Raw genomic sequence first — 18684 nt, 5'->3', positions numbered from 1 at the left:
CAGCTTTGCGATAAGTATTCCCTCTGAAAGAGCACACAAGCTGGGAAGTACTACCTGACGGCTGCAAAAGAAAAATAATCATTCTGAATGAGACGTATGTGCCTGACCTATGCACATGTGTAGGTGGATCCCTTCTGGATATTTTTTTTTCTCCTTTTTTCAGTTTCTATGTGTATATTGCAAAGAGAGGAGCACTGAGAACAGATAATTATAAAGCTTTTGAAAAGCCCTAGTATTTTCACCAAAGGATCACAGTGGGCCATCTTCAAGAATTCTGATGCAGAACTCTTATGTAATTAAAAAAACGTAATTATTTGTAATACTCCTCAAACCCTGTTTTCATTAAGGAGAGGAGGGGGAAAAAAAGACAGATAATTTTAAATATGAATGCTTTATGAATAAAGATTTTTTTTTTAATTGATGAGCATTCATTTTCCCATACAGTCACATAAAGTCTGAGTAGTTCATGTAAAACATAATTATCAACGTTTTAAACCACATTTTCCCCTTGAAAATAAATAAATAAGGACGCCAAAATCTTTTTTGTTCATTAAGAGTCAGATCCAGCAGAAAACATCTGCAGACTTCTAGACGAAGCAAGCCCTGGAAGGCCATGGTACTGGCTGCACCTCGTGCCAACCTCAAAAATTTGGCTGGTTCAGAAAGATTTAAACAAAACAAAAAAAGCCCTGCAGCTTTACATGTCTGGGAATTGTGAAACTGCGTTAGGTTTATGAATAAAGAACAGGGGTGAGAAAAAAAACAACTCCTTTTAAAAAGGAGATCCCTTTCTCCCTCCCGCCCTCCAGCATTCTGGGTGCTAGACAGGGGCTCCTCTCCCTCCCCAGGGCACACCATGGATGTCAGCAGTAGCGGCCCAAAACGTGGGGTTCACCTGCACGGCCGCCGCAGAGGGGATGGGGGCCCCAAATCCGGCACTGGTTCCCGCTTGGCGCATTCAACAGGCACCCGAGCATCCTGCTCCCAACCGTGCTCCCAGCCCCGCTCCCAGCCCCGCTCCCAACCCCGTTCCCAACCGTGCCCCCAACTGTGCTCCCAGCCCCGCTCCCAACCCCGCTCCCAACCCCGTTCCCAACCGTGCTCCCAACCGTGCTCCCAGCCCCGCTCCCAACCCCGCTCCCAACCCCGCTTCCAGCCCCTCTCCCAGCCCTGCTCCCAGCCGCTCTCCCAGCCCTGCTCCCAGCCCCTCTCCCAGCCCCTCTCCCAGCCCCTCTCCCAGCCCCTCTCTCAGCCCCTCTCCCAGCCACGCTCCCAGCCCCGCTCCCAGCCCCCCTCCCAGCCCCGCTCCCAGCCGCTCTCCCAGCCCTGCTCCCAGCCCCTCTCCCAGCCCCTCTCCCAGCCCCTCTCCCAGCCCCTCTCCCAGCCCCTCTCCCAGCCCCTCTCCCAGCCACGCTCCCAGCCCTGCTCCCCAACCGTGCTCCCAACCCCGCTCCCAGCCGTGCGGTGGCTGCCACTGGCAAACCCAAAGGAGCGTTCCCGGGATGGGAGCCAGCCTGAGCTGCTCAAAGGACACTGCAGGGCCACCGCAGAGGGGCAGGCACAGCTCAGGGTGAAGAGCCACCCCTGTCAAGGTGGCCAGGGGACACGCTGGTCTCCCCTGAACCAGCAGTCTCTCTAGCCCCAGGAAGTTCTAGGAAGAACTGGGCCCTGGGAGCAGCACAGGATTTCTTCCATGGGCTTGAAGAGGCTCCAAGATGCAGCGGAGGGAAGGAGCCTCAGCTACCGCAGGCAACCAGCAGCTCGTATTCAGATTTCAGGCTACCCTGAATATGTGTATGTAAACACCACAGGGGAGATGATGGCATTGCCAGGGCCGTTCACTGAAATAAAGGAGAAGTTTAGGATGAGGGCCCTGCTACAGCAGGTTCTTTATTTAATGAAAATTAAAGAACTTGCTGCTAGTGTAGTTGTCACATTTTTAGACTTTTTATAGAAAGAATGTCTTCTTCTGACTAGTTCTTCGCTACATCCCTCTTTGGGAAGCCAAGAAAGCTCACAATTATTGATGTCACACTTTATCTTTTGCCCTATTCAGAGGATCAGCCTACATTTCAGACTGACACGCAGCTCATCTTGTGCAGCTAGCCCTGTGCAGGGACAAGGACTGGGCAGGTACGAAAGATTGGGTTACTGTACGCCCATGCGTTCTGCTTAAAGCCATCCCAGAATTTTGGTTTTGCAAGTGTTCATTTTACAGACACCTCCTCGAGAGGAACAGCAGCTGTAGTATGCTGCCTGGGTTAGCAAGATGTGATACGCAGAGATACATACTGGACATGTATTAGGAGAGCACAGAGGGACTCTGTGCCATGACCATGTAACTGCAGACACTCTGCAGGTGTGTATTTACAATACTGTTTATATAGTGCTGAAAGTGGACTACATTAATATACAGTGTGCATGACTCACTGTCATTAGTTCTGCCTTCCAATAATGCGGACCCTAAGATAAATAATATCGCTAGAGCCTCTCCCATACAATAAACAGACTTGTTAGTTAAGTTATATATACAAAATTTCCAACTACAATCAGAGATTCTTTTTAAATTATTAAAAGTTCTTGACGTGAAACCTTTGTTTGAGCTGAAATGAGCCAGCTGACATAAAAAAAAAGCAAATAGAAGCCAAGACTTGTCTTTAAAATAAAGAATAAATGTCAAATAAATAGTATTATTCTAAACATGCACTAAAATAAACCATGTATTTTAACAAGCATAGATACAAAATATCATCATATTTATCATTAGAGCTTTAATACCTGATGGATTACTGCTTTCAAAGCTTTAAGAAATGTACCAGCGTCTTTGAATTAAAATGCGCTTTCTTTATGCTAAATCTGTGAAGGTTCTCCTGTGGGAAACACTGAATTCTACATTAATTTTTTTATTAAAAAAAAAAACAAAAAACACACAGCCTCAGAAAAAAATAACCAAGTGGCAAAAATCCCAACTTTGTCCATTCAGCCTTTGATTCTGTCTCTGCCTTAATCAAATTGTTGACAGAAATTAAGCTAATCTTTGCAGCAACTTTTTCATCTTTCTTTAAAACCGAGGAGTTTAACTAGCTGCAGTTCAATCAACCCTGACACGCAGCTCACAATAAAGATGAGAACCTTGTCATTTTTTTGTCCATGTCTAACATTAAAGGAGGAAAAAAAATTTAAAAAAAATAAATCAATTTAAACTCTAAATTTTGGCTACAAAACATCTCAGTAAGACACCAAGATAATGTCTCTCACAAATCAAAATAGTAGCAGTAGTACCATCTGTAAATTCAGAATTAAAGAGCCAGCATTTTCTATACAACTGTAAAAAGTACTTTTAAAACACTTTTTAAAAAACATTTTGCTCATTCTATAGCATGGGCACTGAAGGCTATAAATAACTAGATCAGTAAGTAAATTCACCATATACTAGAATGACTCCTGAGGTACCTCAATAAAAGCTGAAGAGCTTGCTGCTAGTAGTTAATGGGATAGCCCAACTATCAGAAAGTCAGAAAGAGCAAAATATCTCCCTTTCATTACAAGAGTAAGGAGGGAAGCTTTAAAAGGTACACAATTAGTTAGCTTTGCAGTGATTAATTCAACAACTGCAAAGCCAAAAACAACTTTAGGCACTTAACCATGAAACTGTCAGGTCTCTATGCTTAACGATAAAGCGTCAATAAAGTAAATATTAACTTCTGTGTTTTTTTACATGCATATGCCATCATGAGAAGACAATAACCAAAACATTACCAGGCAAGCTGAGCAGAGGCTTCCTATATCTTGCTCCCCTTAAGAAAGAGGCAAGATGTGCCCAGATTCTCTTCCTTTTCCTTACTACCAGCTCTAGTACGACAGTTCGTACTGTTCCCTAAAACCTGACAGAAGAGATTGAAAATCAGATTGCAAATCCCTTCACCAAGGAAGCGACGAGTTCATTGCAATAAAGGAGATTTAAGGATGAGGAGACCCCTATACTAACCACATCCTATCCATATCAAGGCAAAAGCAGGCAGCAGCTCTTCCTCAGACCAACTCTCCCAAGGAAGCAAATGGAAGCTCTGCACAACTAAGGAATGCAAAAGTGTAAACTTTATAATCTCTTTTAAATAAACTCCAAAATTGAATAACTATCGAACAAACTGAAAAAGACCAGGAACATGACAAATTAAAAGAACAAATCAACATATTTCTCTGGCCTGCAAATATTTAATTCAAGCACATTCTTCTTCCAAACAAGATGCCTGTGAGTGTTTTGATGGCTGCTCATAATCAAATGTGTCACTCACAAAATTACAGCGTTCGAGGGTACTGGGCAACTAAAAATGGTTTTTGCTAGAAGTATGTCACAAGCATGTCTTTTAGTTACCTCAGAATTGCACACAACTTCGTTTAGTTCCTTTGCACTGGCTGCATGCGGGTTGCTTCATAGAAATATAAATGCAGTAATCTGCTTGACAGTAAACAGTAATCAGTAAACACTGTTTACTGAGCAGATATGTGCCCCTGCTACTCCTTTAGTTTACCTATCCTCCATCTCTGTCTTCCACTCTCACCCTCCTTGATCTCAGAAATTTTAGAAGGGGGAATGAATAAATACAGGTAATATTGTGAAATCCCATAGCTGGCAAGATTTTCCTCTGTGAATGGACAAATTCTTAACTCCATGCAGTTCCAGACATTGAAGGATTAGATCCTAACCAGGGAAAACACAGGAAAATGGTAATAAATATCGCATGGTAATCCACAGGAACTTTGGTCCCAATGTGATTTTTCTACAGTCCTACAAAAAAAACAGCATTACAACATGCATAATCTCAGCTCGTATATCAGAGCATTCTCCCTCCGTTCTCCTTGCCCTTCCTTCTTTCATGTAGTGCATTTTCTAAGAAAATGTACTTTTTCTGCAGAAGTAAAGTCAATGCAGTCCCATTCTGGACTGAAAGCAGCACAGCAACTCTGTGAAAACTACCACAGACCATCGCACTGCAGAGAGATACAGGTGAGCAGTGCAGGGTTTATGACAGCATTACTCTGGTAGGGGCTAATCTGAAATTCCTTCTGACAGAAGTCAGTTTGCTGGAGAGAAAAAATAAATAACTTGTATTCATGTGCAGTAAGAGCATGTCATAATGAGTGGATTTTACAATATCTTAGTTCTCTTTCCATTCAGGTATATTGCCTTTTTGGCAATAAATTCTGAAGACCCAAGAAGGTAAAACTTGCTTAACCATGAGGCTCATTCACTCGATTAAAAGAAATTCCACAGTTGCTGCTTCTTTCTCCTGTAACTATTTTTTAAGCTCCTTTCCACTAACAACTAGCCACTGTCATGCACCACTATAAATACAAAAATCTTTTAAAATGTCAGCTTTTCAAATGCTTAATTTCCTCCTATTCAGGTAAAATGTTTTGCAGCGTAAAGTTCAGCAGAGCTGCCAGGTCATCTTTCTTAGCAAAGATTTTCACATGCACAAATAAAAATTGAGGAACAACTAAAGAAAAAAAAACCCTAGACAAACGATTTTAAATGTTCCTTAGATAATGCAGTACCACAACAAATCTCCAAGGAAAGTTAAGCTGAGACTGCCATGAACACCAAATAAATCTGCACCACTGGGATATTTAAGGTCCAATAAATCTTACTTTCCAGTGTTTTAAAACTCCAGAAGATAGTTTTGCGGCTCTAGACTCTGTCTGCCTACAAGCTATCAACTCAGACCTGCCATTTGTGAGAAATATTTTCAGAATATACTCATGTTTGTTGAACTACCAAATTATGAAAACCTTTATTAAAAAAAAAAAACCTAACACAAACACGCATATACATACATAAAAACCAACCAAACAAGTTACTTTCTTCTTATGTTTCTATTAAGAAAGTTGGTCAAAAATGCCCATACTTCCAATTCAAATTATTATTAATTTTTAGCTAACTTTTGTTGCAGTTGAAAATATAAAGCCAACAACTAATTGTAAAAAAATAAAATGCAAAGCCATAAAATCCCTCACAGAGGAGCCAAGGGTTAACATCAGCCTAAGAAATCAAACATTGTGCAATTTGTCTGATATTGTTAAAAATACTAACTGCTGAAAAAAAAAAATCAGATGTTATAAAGAAACATTTTATGTACTATGCTGCAACTTTCTGCAGTTTGTTTATACCAAAAGCACATTTTGCGGATTATGAAAGTCACTGCATCCCTTGGCCTGACAAAAACACCCTGATGGCATGGCATGCAACCTGGTGAGGGCATTAGAGCCTGCTTCCATAGATATGTACCTGTCATACCAGACCTTCAGTCACTATTTCTACACTGCTGTCCTTCACTGCTATCTCTACAAGCCTTTTGGAGAGAAGTTGGTGAGGACAAGATAAAAGCATGCCCATGAAGCCAGTGAGTAGCAGCAGGGCTTAGAAGCAGGTGCACTTCCTAAACCTACTTTTAGTTTTCACTCCCCTTTGGGAAATTAACTGTTTTCCAAGTACAATAATCACTTTTAAAGGTGACATACCAACTGCAGTCCTGCTGAAGAGCAGCTTCATGCAGTGAAATACTCCTTGACCATCCCCAGTGGCGCAACAGAAAAGCAAGGTGGCATATTGCAAAATATTGTTATTGTGTCCTTAGTCCAGCGAACTGCTGTAAAGTAGCAAACTCCAATAAGTGCAGCACGAAGCCACAAAAATCACCTCAGTAAACTGCAACACAATTACATGCTGCCTAAGGAGAACTGGATCTTACTCTAGATGAAGCTACAAGAAGTTTTGTCCCTTCCAAGTACAAGGGGCAGATCAGAGCCACAATCAGAGGGATTAATCAATCTTTGGTCAAAATCTTTGGTAGTATCTAAATTTCCACCAGGTTGACAAACAAAGCAGGTTAGATTCACTTTTCCAAAAATCATTTGCCAAAAAAAAAACCAAACCATTCTAAACATTAAAAAAAAAATAATTAAAAAGTCAAGTTATGCTAAGCTTTGTTTTTCAGCTAGCAAGCCTCATGTCACAAACAACTAAAAGACAGTGATGCAAAATGGATTCTTGCCTAGATTTGTAAATTTTTCCAGGAGTTGTAACATCCTGCATTTGATGACATCATGAAACTAGCAAGTAAAAGTTGGTTTTCAATTTGTTCTACTTTTCCCTCATTAGTGTCTGTGTCAGAAACAGAATAAGAACCCTCATTAAGTCACATTAAATTCTTTAAACTCATTAAGGGCTCAGAGAAAGAACAATACAAACACTGGTGTTTTTGTAAAAAATTATGCAACAGAGATGGACTTCCATGTATTTTTAGAATGGATGTATGCGCACAGGGAAGCCGAAGACAGCAATCTGCATGAGGGAGAAACGGACTGAGTAACAGAGGCAGAGCACACCTTACATATGACAGAATGACACCTAGATAGAAATTAATTATCCACAATCACTTCTGACCTGATATTGATGAGGCACTTAATGCTTTGTATCCTGAGTTCTGGCAGAGCTGGAGTCAGTGCCATACTCCACACTGCTTTTCAACTAATGATTCTTTGGGACGTTCTACGGAGAAAAGACAACCTTGAGGGCCATGCAGCCAGCAGCAACCAAGTGGCAATCAAACTTTTTGTCCATGAACTACTTTGATTATAGATGCTGTAGCCTAACATATTATCTTGTATCTTTGTAGCTGAAGATACAGCTACTAGTCATGCACGTGGACTTACACGTAAGATACAGGTGTGTGCAGAGTTTCAACAGTCTTGGAGGATATCTCTGGGTGTGCAAAGGGTGGGTATTTGTTAGAAGATTTATTGTAGCTGAATGACTCAGATATCTGCTGTTGATAACTTCTGATCTTACCCCCCATGAGACTGGAAATATGAGCTCAATGCCACAAAATTATTTACATTCCTACAGTATGCTCAAACAACTATTACAGGATTAATTTAATCCATTACATTATTATTTTTTTTCATGATAGATGTAACATGCAAATAAGGAGTTTAGTACTAAAGAAAACTCTGGATCTGAGAAACGTAAAAGGAGACTAATTGGATGGCATAAATTTCAGATGTCTGTAGCAGGCCACAGAAAGAAAACAGTATATACATTAGATGGGAGACATGAGTTACTGTTTCTTCCTCCCTACCAGTGTAACAGCTGAAATGAGAGGTGGGATTTTTACTGAGGCCCCCCAGATTTCAGCCTCCAGAGCTGGGTGCAGGCAGCCTCTGTTCAGCAGCCATTCTCTCCCACTGCTCTAGCACAGGCAGATACTGTTTACCTGCAAGGCACATGGTAAGACTAATCTATTTTCACAAGTTTTTCCCTCAGGTATGTGGGGCAAGGTTTAGTTAATTAATTGTGTGTGTGCATGTGTGTCCATCTCTATTCATGCAGGAGGAAAAGGCTCAGCAACAATCAACATGTATTTCATTTTTGGTTTGTACTCTGTAACTGCAGCTGGCCAACGTCTGCTGAGAACGCTAAATAGAAAAGCAAACTACGTTCAAGTTAGGAAACTGGAGTTCTTTCTTTAACTGAATTCATGAAGCAAAATTTCACCTGCACAGTAAGTTTTCGATTATGTTCCACATCTCACAGCTTCTGCCTGAAGAGTGGTATGTGAGAAAGTCAAGAAGATTCCTATGTTGGAAACACTGAAACCCTTCACCCCCAACGAAAATTGCTTTATCCTAACTTGTTAAACTTTCATTAAACCACATCTGAATATAGGAATTTTAGGCAATACTTAGCTTCAGTATCTATTTCAAACTTTTTTTAAATAAGTTGAGATTTTGTTTTTTAAAATAATTTTTAAAATAATAAAATAATAAAGTAATGTCGCTGTGATATCCAAAAGCAGTCTGCTAGGTACTGCAGACCATGCCTTTTTTCCCCTCTTCTTTTTAATTAACTACTAGCAAAAATGCCCCTGATTTTTTTTTTTTTCTTGTAAACTACCAAGCTGTATGTTTAATTTTTTAAGTTTCAGTATGTACTTCAGACTGCAGACTTCGCAAAGTAGGTCAGGAATACCCAAAGGATACACATTTGAAGGCTACAGATAGCAGAACACACCATTTACGGCTTTGTATATACACATACATACACATTCTATATAATATAGGTAGATAGATTCAATGATTTAAACACACTACATCTATACCGTGTGTTTCAAGAACACTCAGATATTTACACTGTTAGATCACCACTCATTTTAGACCCACTCTAGTGCCAGCTGCCAAAAAAAGGTACACAAATCAAAATATGTTACCTTTGTTCAAACAATACTGCTGTTCATTATATAATAGAAACTGTCATGCTTAATCTTCCAGGAACCAAGAACTGGTACATTCTTGGATCAGAGGTGGCTTGAAATGGTTTGAGGCAAAACTGAAGTGCACTGTTTAAGTAAATCTTGCTGAGAAACGTAAGTGCATTGATGATTTTTAGCATCATCTTTTACAGACTTTTTTTCCCAGATCTATTAGTAAATTAAAAATGCTGGAATATTTTCAAAATAGAGATGAACACACTAGCAATTTTTCCTTAACATTTTTACAATTGTATAAATTGATAAAAATATAAATTATACATTCCCTCTTGCATTGTCACCCTTGCTAAATATAGCGGGGGATCTGAAAAAGATGCCTGATACTAGACACCACAATGAAGTAAAATGTACCTAGAAAAATTACACACTGTCTTTGAAAATACACTAAAACCTAATTTTTCCTTGAGAGTTCTCAGTATTGTCCAAGAATCCCAATGTCTAATAAGCTACAGGCCGTGATTTTCATTTTCCATTCGAGATGAAAAAATTGCTAAAAGCAGCATTCAAAAATATGTCTATGGCATGCTATAGAAAAATACAGGGAAAAATAGTAAAAATAAATTCTTAAATTCTTCAGGGTTGTCCCTTTTTGAAATCATATTTTAACCTGGGAAATTGTTAAACTAAAAATACGTACACTTCACTTATTGAGGAAAATCTCTTTTATAGCATTACTACTCCAGGACTTCTTCAGATTTTTAAGTATTTTACAATTTCATCTTAAACAAGATGGATTATACAGTATTCATCAGGCAGACACAATCTTGCAGACAGACAGACACAGACACACACAACTCTGTAGAGGCCAATCCTGCAGCTTTTACTGAATCCAAAAGTCCCCCGACGACAGTGAGTATTTTTCAAGAATGAGAATTGCAGGATTAGGCCCCAAAAGTGCTTATGAAGATGAGATGTTACTTCAACAGATTGAATGTTAGATTAAATATAAAGATTGAGGCAAGACAAGTCTGGGGTTTAAACCCTAGGGAGGATTGACATTTAAAGTGTTGCCACTGAATTATAGCTCTCCACATTGGGTGGGGTAACCTCCTACTGGGTGGAGTGTCTCCCCTAAAGGAAGGGAAAACTGGCACAAGCCAACTCAGTCTTTGAACGATTTTCCTAGTTGCCAACTTATGAAGTCGTCCTGACGTCAACTTCGTCAAGAAAGTCTATTGCCCAACTCTGTCTTTTACTGTAGAAAGTTTGCTTGTGCTCAAAACCCCAGCAGACATAGAAAAGAAATTAAGGAAAAGAGACAGAAAACCCAAACAAAATAAAGAAATGAGGAAAAAATGCACTGACTGGATTTTATGGTTATTTCAAAAAATCCTTCTGTTGGGTTTTCTTGATTCTAATATCAAGTTAATACAAACAGATACAGATCACTCAAAACTATTACTAAACATATTTTAAAATCTTGTTTAGCTTTAAGAAATGGGGTGGAGAACACACAGAAAGTGGACACTGAAAGATAAGATCTCTTATGTGTTCTGCAATGGCTAGTGAGTATCTTCCTAATCAGCGTCACTAACAGGTGTAAAACACACTCATACTAGGGAAATAATATTCAATGAACAGCCATCAAAGGTAAGTTTAACACATTATTTATCTCTGAATCAGAATAAATTGTTTCTCTGAAAGAAGGAGTCAGATGCTGGACAAGACAGAAGGAATGCTGGGGGAATCAAATAAAAACAAAACAAAAAAAAAAGGATAAAGCATCTCAAAGTGCCCATGGGAGAAAAAAAAAAAAAAAGTAAAAATCAGAAAACAGTTTAAGTTACCGTAACCTGAAATGCACCAGCCATCACAAAGAGCAATTGGAGAAATCCAGCAGAGCTCAGCAGGAAAGATTTTTAATAACAGATTGAAAAACAAGAATAAAAATAACTGCATCAACAGGGCCTTTCTTCCTCAGGCCACAAGCCCATTTTTACTTGATATTTAAAAAAAATGCAGTTTGGCCACTAAAACCAATCCAGAACATTATTAAAAGTTAAAAGCTACCAATTACTTCTGTCTGTTCTTTTAAAGCAAAGTTTGGCATTACGTCAGTTGGTTTAAAGAAAACAAGAAAGAGAGAGAGAAAGAAGGAGAGAAAGTTTCCTGCTTGTATAAATTAAACCACCAGGGAAGGTGTCTAGCCACTTGTAAAGCATTTATTACAGGTTTTTAAAGGGCTAGTAACATTTTAAAAATTAAATTTTATAATAAATTTAAAGGAAAAGAGAATAGATGATCTGAGCCTGGAAAGAAAGCAGACTTATGAGAAATTAGACATGCATCAACTCCAGCTAAGAAAGTAAAAATTACTATTAGGACTAAACTTTGCAATTCAAAATAACTATTTTCAAGGCAGAAAATCTTACTGTAGCTGCTGTACTCACACACATCCCTTATGAGACGAAAAAGTTCCACCGAACTTTATGGGATGGAACCAACTGGGTTCTGCAGGAACGTCCTACGGAAGCGCCACCCATGGCAGCTACATGATTTAATGAAGCATTTTCTTTCGATAAATTTTGATAAAGCTTTCTTTAGCTTTACTAAATCCACATACAGACATCCCCAGCAGGAATAAGATTCCCTAGTTAATGCAGCAGGACCATATTAAAAATCACTGATAGAAGGACTGGCAAGTTCTGTTAAATTTTAGATGTATTTTACACTGGTAGTGTTATAATAAAATTTTAAAGAACCACTTTAAAGGTACTAGAAAATAAGAATCTGATAGCACAGAACATGAATAAAACATAATGGCTATAAGTTTCTTACATACAGCTGTGCCAGTTCACCTAAATCATAGTCTTCTAAACCCCGTGATGCCAAGTCAGAGGTTCCTCTGACTCTGGACGACACATCAAGTGGAATGGTGTTCGGTTTTGCAACGCTTTTGGTGTGTGACAAAATGTCCACTGGGGATTTAAATCGAGACTAGGGGAGATATCCTCCCATTGCTCCGTGTTTCATTTGAGCCTTGGTCTGCATGACAAGAAGTCAGAGTAATACGCCAGCACTTTCCTCCCCTCCCTGTGCTCCTCTGCCCCAGCAGCGTTTCTTGTGTTCTGGGCACATATACAACTGGCGAAGGAGCTGCGTTCTGGAAGGCCCTTTATTGATTAGGTGCAAAATAACATCAGGGAGTGAATAACAAGCATAATCTGAAAAATGTAGTTGCATGTCTTACCCTTGTAAACATTTACTATTTAATGGTGTAATTGTACTTTAATCCTTCACATCATCTAATATAACTCACTGTGCTTTTCTTTTAATTAGCAAACACACAATCCAAAAAAAAGAAAAGCCCAGAAACTTTGTACGTACCGTAAAAAGTGAAGCACAAATAGTTTTAAAATAATCAAATATTTTCTCTTTGGATGCAAGCTTATCTTTTAAAGTCAAAAGAGAACTTCATTGGCACAGGGCAGGAAAAAAGAACTCCATAATTCATGACAATACCAAGAAAAAAGTTCTTCTCCAGAAGGACTGGAAAGGGCACCTTTATTTATCTTCTGGACAGACAAAAATAATAGAACCTAGACCAGATATGCTGTAATTAATGTATCCAAAGGTCAACAGGCAATGGTATTTATACAATAAATGGGTGCAGACATCACTGGTTATAGTATTAATCACCAGTATTTGAAAATAGCATTGTTTTCTTACTAGGTAAGAACTTGAGAAAGTTTCAGAAACAAAAAAGAAACACTTTTCTTTTTTTCTCATACCTGCCTGCTATTCTTTTTAACCAATTGTTTTTTAACTCAAGAGGTATAATATTTGGGAAAAATATATCCAAGTTTACAGTTGCCCAGAACTGCCAAAAACAGACCCGGACTACCTCACTAGTTGTGTTGAGGAAACTAAATTAAGGAAGGGCAAATACACACTGGAAAGTTGTCAGTTTACTGAATGAATGGCTTCATTTTACACACCAGTTAGAATACCTTAATCAGAATATATTTCTGTTCAAGGCCAATACTTTCACTACCAGATGGCAGTTTGTTATACCTGAAACTGTATTAAAAATGTAATTTACTTCCACTATACTTTCACCTAACAAAAAGGGTTGTCAGATTCTCAGCCTATCATGTCCAAAAACATTTAACCATAAACCTTCTCACAATGTTATATTTGGTGTTACCCACAAACCTTTATTAAAGCGATACTGCCAGTGTGGCTTCAGTTAAGATCTGAGAATGTTTCTATTAAGATTATTACATTAAAATATTGTCAAGAGTTTGTAAGAAACATAAATATTCATACATATACAGGCCCCCCAGCCTTAGAAGGAAAGTTCCACATAAAAAGAAAAATTTAAATACGTACCAAAAGTTGCCTGGTTGTAATTACATTTTGGGTTTTTTCCTAAATGTCTCTGCTAATTTTTTTAACTCTTTCACACTGTAATGTAAAATAGTTTTATTTCAAAGCAACTGCCTGATAAAGTGCTAAAAGAGGTAATTCGCATGAACAGAAAGTAATTAGTCATTGTTTGCACAATTCTTTGAAAATATAAAACCCAATGTGTCAACTAGCATTAAAATGTAATATGATTGGAATACACAGATTTGACAAGAAACAATTGCATGTCACAGACTCCACAGACAAAAATTAGCACTTCGCTGTTACAAATGCACTATCACAATATGTAGATAAAAGCATTCTTTACACTCAGCCAGAGCATGCATGATAATAGTGCACACCGTGAAAGTTTACTTCAAATGCTAGAGAAGACATTATAGAAAATAATCCTGCTAGGGATTCATCAAATGCTACTGAATTTATGCTCACTGATAAAAATGTAAGTCAACCCATAAAGCTACCATATAAATTATACTAAAAATGCATTAAAAACATGAAAGGATAACCTGGCTGCATCGTGTTTGATGCCCAAAGAAGTCTCAGATCTGTGAAGTTCTCATTTACATTCTTTTCCTTTATTAACAGGGCTATGAAATAAAAAAAAAAAAAAGCCATACTCTCACAGGCAAAGACTGCTTAGTGTTATTTGGAGTCTGTTTTAGAGGATCACAGGCAATACATGTAAACTTAAAAGATGATGCAACTTTGCCCTTTACTTACTTTGTTGTGACTATGTATATGCAAAGTTTTAAACAGAGAAAGTTATTATATGCAACAAAAAAAAAACAAATTAAAAAAAAACCAAAAAAAAAGCTATAATCAGACAGAACAGGGTGAAGTAAGAACTGACTTTTTCTCATGTCTAACGTCCCTTGATTTTAAAAAGGTGAAGTAGACTCCTGTTGTCACAATCTGAGGTTAAACTTGTATACAGGCACTGATGCACTACTAAACTTCAGAATCACTGATTCTTTGTGGCAAACCTCAGGCAGGTATACATTATTCAAGAGGAAAAAAGAAAAATACTTTTTTCTCCCCTTTACAGAGAAAGGTTCCACTTGTTTGGTTTGACCATATTATTAAAATACTTTCATTCAGTGGTTAAAATAAAAAGAAAAAAATCTTTCAAAGTGTTGATATAATTTCCAGACAGTCTTGTCAGCATCACAATTTACAGGAAATAGCTGATGTTCTCAAACAAACCGTGTGTTTACTCATAGACCCAGAGTACTTAAAAAAAAAAAAAAAAAACAACCTTCACTCTTTTGGAGGTTTTTTTTAAAATGTCACTCTGGTGGAATATCTGAGAGAGCTGTCTAACCTAACACACAGATTGTGAACAAGAGGCAAACACAGACTGCAGTTCAGAAGACTGCTGTAACTTTTATTCTCATTTTGTCCACGTCAGGAACTGGCTTTTACCACTACTTTCCTTTACTGCCCCTTGCATTTTTAACTCTGGCAGTCTTCTCTAAATGTTCAACTTCTACTAAAACCAACAGGAAAGTAACATGATGCCACTAACATCCATAGGATTCCCTTGAAGGCGACAGCCCAAATGACAAAAAAGTTTGATGATTCATTGAGAGACTTTACTTTTAAATATAACCTGAGATGCATTAAATTATTGTCTCTTTCCATCAACATTCAAAATGCGCTGCATACTGTAAAAGAAGTGAGGGCAGCATAGTCTGCAGAAGAGCTTACATTTTCTTTACTAGATAATCTTTCCCCCTCGGAAGGGACTTGACGCCTTGGTTCCCAAAGGGTGCTGGGGTGACCCGGCTGCTGTTCTGCCAGGCAAGGTGCTCGTACTGGCAGAGAACAAGTGATGGAGGGGAGACGTCTCCCCAGCTTATCACTTAGTTAGCTTAGCTCAGTCAGTGCCCTGGAGAAGTTTGCCATTTGCAGATAGAAAACACAACCGGTCGTGGAAAAAAAAAGATAAAGACTAGCGGGCCCCACTAGAACCCGCGTAGGAGTGCCGGGGTGTCTGAGCGCTGTGATTTTCAGCAGAGAGGCCGATAAACAAAGACCCCGAAATGTCAAGCCCCCTCGGGGAACCGCTTTCGTCCCAGGACAGCGCAGCGGCCGCAGTCCCCGGGCCAGACCCTGCGCCGCCCCGGACCCGCGACCGCCCGCCCCCGGCCCGGCCCGGGCCACGCCGGCTGCTCCGGCCGCGGAGCGCCCACCGCCGCGCAGCCCCTCCAGCCCCGGCCTCGCCTCCATTCATTCCTCCCTTCGGAAAGCCACACGCGGGTGGCTGCAGCGGGGACAGCCCCCGCCGCAGCCCCCGGGCCGGGGGGCGGGGAGGTGAGACGCTCCACGAAGTTATGGCAGGCAGGGAGAGCCGGGAGCGGGGACGCAGCGCTGGCAGTGGGGCTTCGCCTTTAAGAGGGAAAAGTTTTACGTCTCGCTGCCTGTGATTTGAAAAAAAAAAAAAAAAAAAAAAAAAAACTAAACAAAAAAAAAAATCACCACCACCACTATGTCGCCTGTTACGCCGGTGTGACCGGGAGGGATCACAAGCCCACCTCCCGGAGCAGCACCGGTCCGCACTCGGCCTCTCCCGGTGTGTCCCAGGGAAAGGAGAGGAAAAATAGGAAGGAAAAAAAAAAAATTCAAAGAGGAAAAAAAAGAAAAAAAAAAAAAAAAGTTTTTCCCAAACTTACTACTCCTCATGATGGTGTCTCTGTGCCCCGCTTGTCATGATCCCCATTAAAACTTCCAGCAGCGGCAGGAGCGGCAGGACTGTGCGACTGCAGCCCATCGGATGCGAACCCTCTGTGCTCGTCTTCTACTTCCACCCCCCGCGTCTCCCTTCCCCTCCCCCCGAGCGCCCCGGTGCCGGGGAACCGGCGGCCGCGGAGATAAGGCGCGGAGCGGCGCGGAGGGGAGGGCAGAGCAGAGCCGCACCAGCCCGGGGCCGCCGCCGCTCCCCTCCCCGCCTCCGCGCCGGGGGGCTGCTCCCCCTGCCCGCCGCCGCCGCTGAACTTGACCCTCCCGACTCCAGCGGGGCTACCGCCGTTTTGAAGTCGCCAATTTCCAGCCATCACACATGGCTTTGACCCTCCGGCAGGGGGAATGGGGGGCGCGGGTGGGGGGGGGCAGGGGGGATGCACTGAGGGAAGCCTGTGAAATCCGAACAGCCCCCGTTGCCTGGGATTATGCTCACCCACCCTCCGCTTTTGTTGTTGTTGTTGTTTTTATTTTGGGGGGGTATTTTTGGGGGGAGGGGGTTCCCCCCCGCTGCCCCCCCCAGGCACACGCCGAGCCGCCGCGGGCGCCTCGCCCCCGCCCCGCGCGCGCCCCCCCCGCGCCCGCCGCCGCCGCGCCGCCCCCGCCCGGCCCGCCGGCCGCGGCGCCCTCCCCGCCGCCCCCGCCCGCGCCCCCCCGCGCTTACCTGTTGATTAACCGGCAGCAACAGCCCCGGCAGCCTGGAAGATGGTGGAGCCGCGGCGCGAGCCATGAACCGTCTCCTGCTGCCGGCGGAGTTGGACGCGGATTATGTGGCGGTGGCCGGGGAGTGGGGGGGCGGGGGGCCGCGGCGCCGCTGCCTCCCCCCTCGGCCCCGCTCGGCGGGGAGGGGGCGACGGGCCCGCCGGCGGGCGGTGCGGTGCGGCGCGGGGGCGGGGGCGCGGCGGCCCGGGGGGCGCGGGCCGGGGCACGGCGCGGCGGCCCCGCCGGCAGCGAGGCGGCGGCCTGGGAGCGCGGGGCGGCCGGCGCGTTATCGGGACTGTTATCGCTTGTCAGGACCTCCGTCTCCCCGCATTACGTCAGTTTCAAGACACCAACACTATTAATATCAAAGGAGCCTTCGCGGAGGAAAGCGCCACCCCAGACGGAGCGCCCTTAAAGAGACAGTGCAGGCGGCCCCGCCGCGCGGCCCGCGCCGCCCCCCGCCGCCGCCTCCGCCCGCCGCCGGGCCACGGCCACGGGCAGCGCGGGCCGGGCCCGCCGGGCCGAGGGGCCGAGTCGCCCCGCGGCCGCGGCGACTCGCGCTGAGTTGAAGCGGGGATAGCCGCAGGCCACAGGCGCGCCCCCAGCGCGGCCCGCGGGAGGCGGCGGTGCCCGCGGCTGTCACTGGGACCCGCGGCTGCCCTGCGGGATTGGAAAGGGTGGCCGTGGGGATAAAAGGCGCGATCCACACGCGCCAGTAGCTGCCGCCCTCGGGAGACCCCAGCCCTAGTCGGTGTCTCCCGCAGATTCAGGATCACCTCTGTGCCCCGTGCCCCCCGCTTGTGTGCGGGTGCTGAGGCGGCTGGGCACACAGTTCCCAGGCTGAGGGATGAACAGTCTCGTTACCGCCTGCGCTTTGATACCGGTCGCAGGTCAGCCCCGAGCTGATCCGAGAAAACCCTCACAACTTTTCCTCCTTGTGCAGAACTTTTTCAATTCGAAATACTCCTATATCCCCCATGCTACCAAATGCCAGAAGTCTGCACGTCAGTGTAAAAACCCTCTCCAAGGAGAAGCAGTACATAAAAGGTTCTTATGAAAAGGTTTTAAAATCCCAAATATAGTAGGCGTTAAAAACTATGTAAACATTTGTTGGGCATTTGGACACAATTTTTCTGCAGTTAGGTGACTTTATATGGCGTGCTTTTTCCTCCCATGCAAGTTGTTTTAAGCTGATTTCACATTCAAATAGATGCACTCTGCTTACTTGCAACTACTATCACATTTCTCAAGGAAAAAGCTGGAAAAGGGTTAAATGATTACAGTTTGAGAGTTGAAGCTGCTTCCCCCTGAAATACTTGAAAGTGCATAACTTTTTCCTTACAATTTTACTCTCAAATACATGGTGAAGTGTAAAGTATAAAATCTTCAGAGATACATCGTGACGCAAATGAAACCCTATTGTAAAACTTACGGCGTTCTCAGCCCTCGCTCCAAACTTAAATATTCTTCATACGCGTTTAATATAATCCACTGGCAGATTTGTAAAGTAATTGCTTGTGTAAATCACCCAGGAACACATTTCCCC

General features: G+C 42.5%; 1 protein-coding gene across 4 annotated transcripts in view; it reads right to left on the bottom strand.

Annotated features, from left to right (window-relative positions):
• TRPS1 (transcriptional repressor GATA binding 1) overlaps positions 1 to 17159 on the bottom strand; it is a 213033-nt gene extending 195874 nt beyond the window's left edge. For 3 of the 4 annotated variants that reach the window (XM_005516951.3, XM_014256583.2, XM_088059620.1), the window contains exon 1: positions 17101 to 17159. The gene's annotated coding sequence lies outside the window, so the exon portion shown is untranslated. Of the gene's footprint in view, positions 1 to 16369; positions 16428 to 17100 lie in introns of those variants that run through there. The other variant, XM_088059611.1, reaches the window with a different exon arrangement.
• Between the last annotated feature and the right edge of the window lie 1525 nt (positions 17160 to 18684).

This window comes from Pseudopodoces humilis, chromosome 1 (assembly GCF_049639895.1).
Source record: "Pseudopodoces humilis isolate 2021_Gansu_Grassland_sample_001 chromosome 1, ASM4963989v1, whole genome shotgun sequence".
NCBI classification, from domain to species: Eukaryota; Metazoa; Chordata; class Aves; order Passeriformes; family Paridae; genus Pseudopodoces; species Pseudopodoces humilis.
The sequence above is the reverse complement of the archived record's forward strand: the minus strand, read 5'-3'. Positions and strand labels throughout refer to the sequence as shown.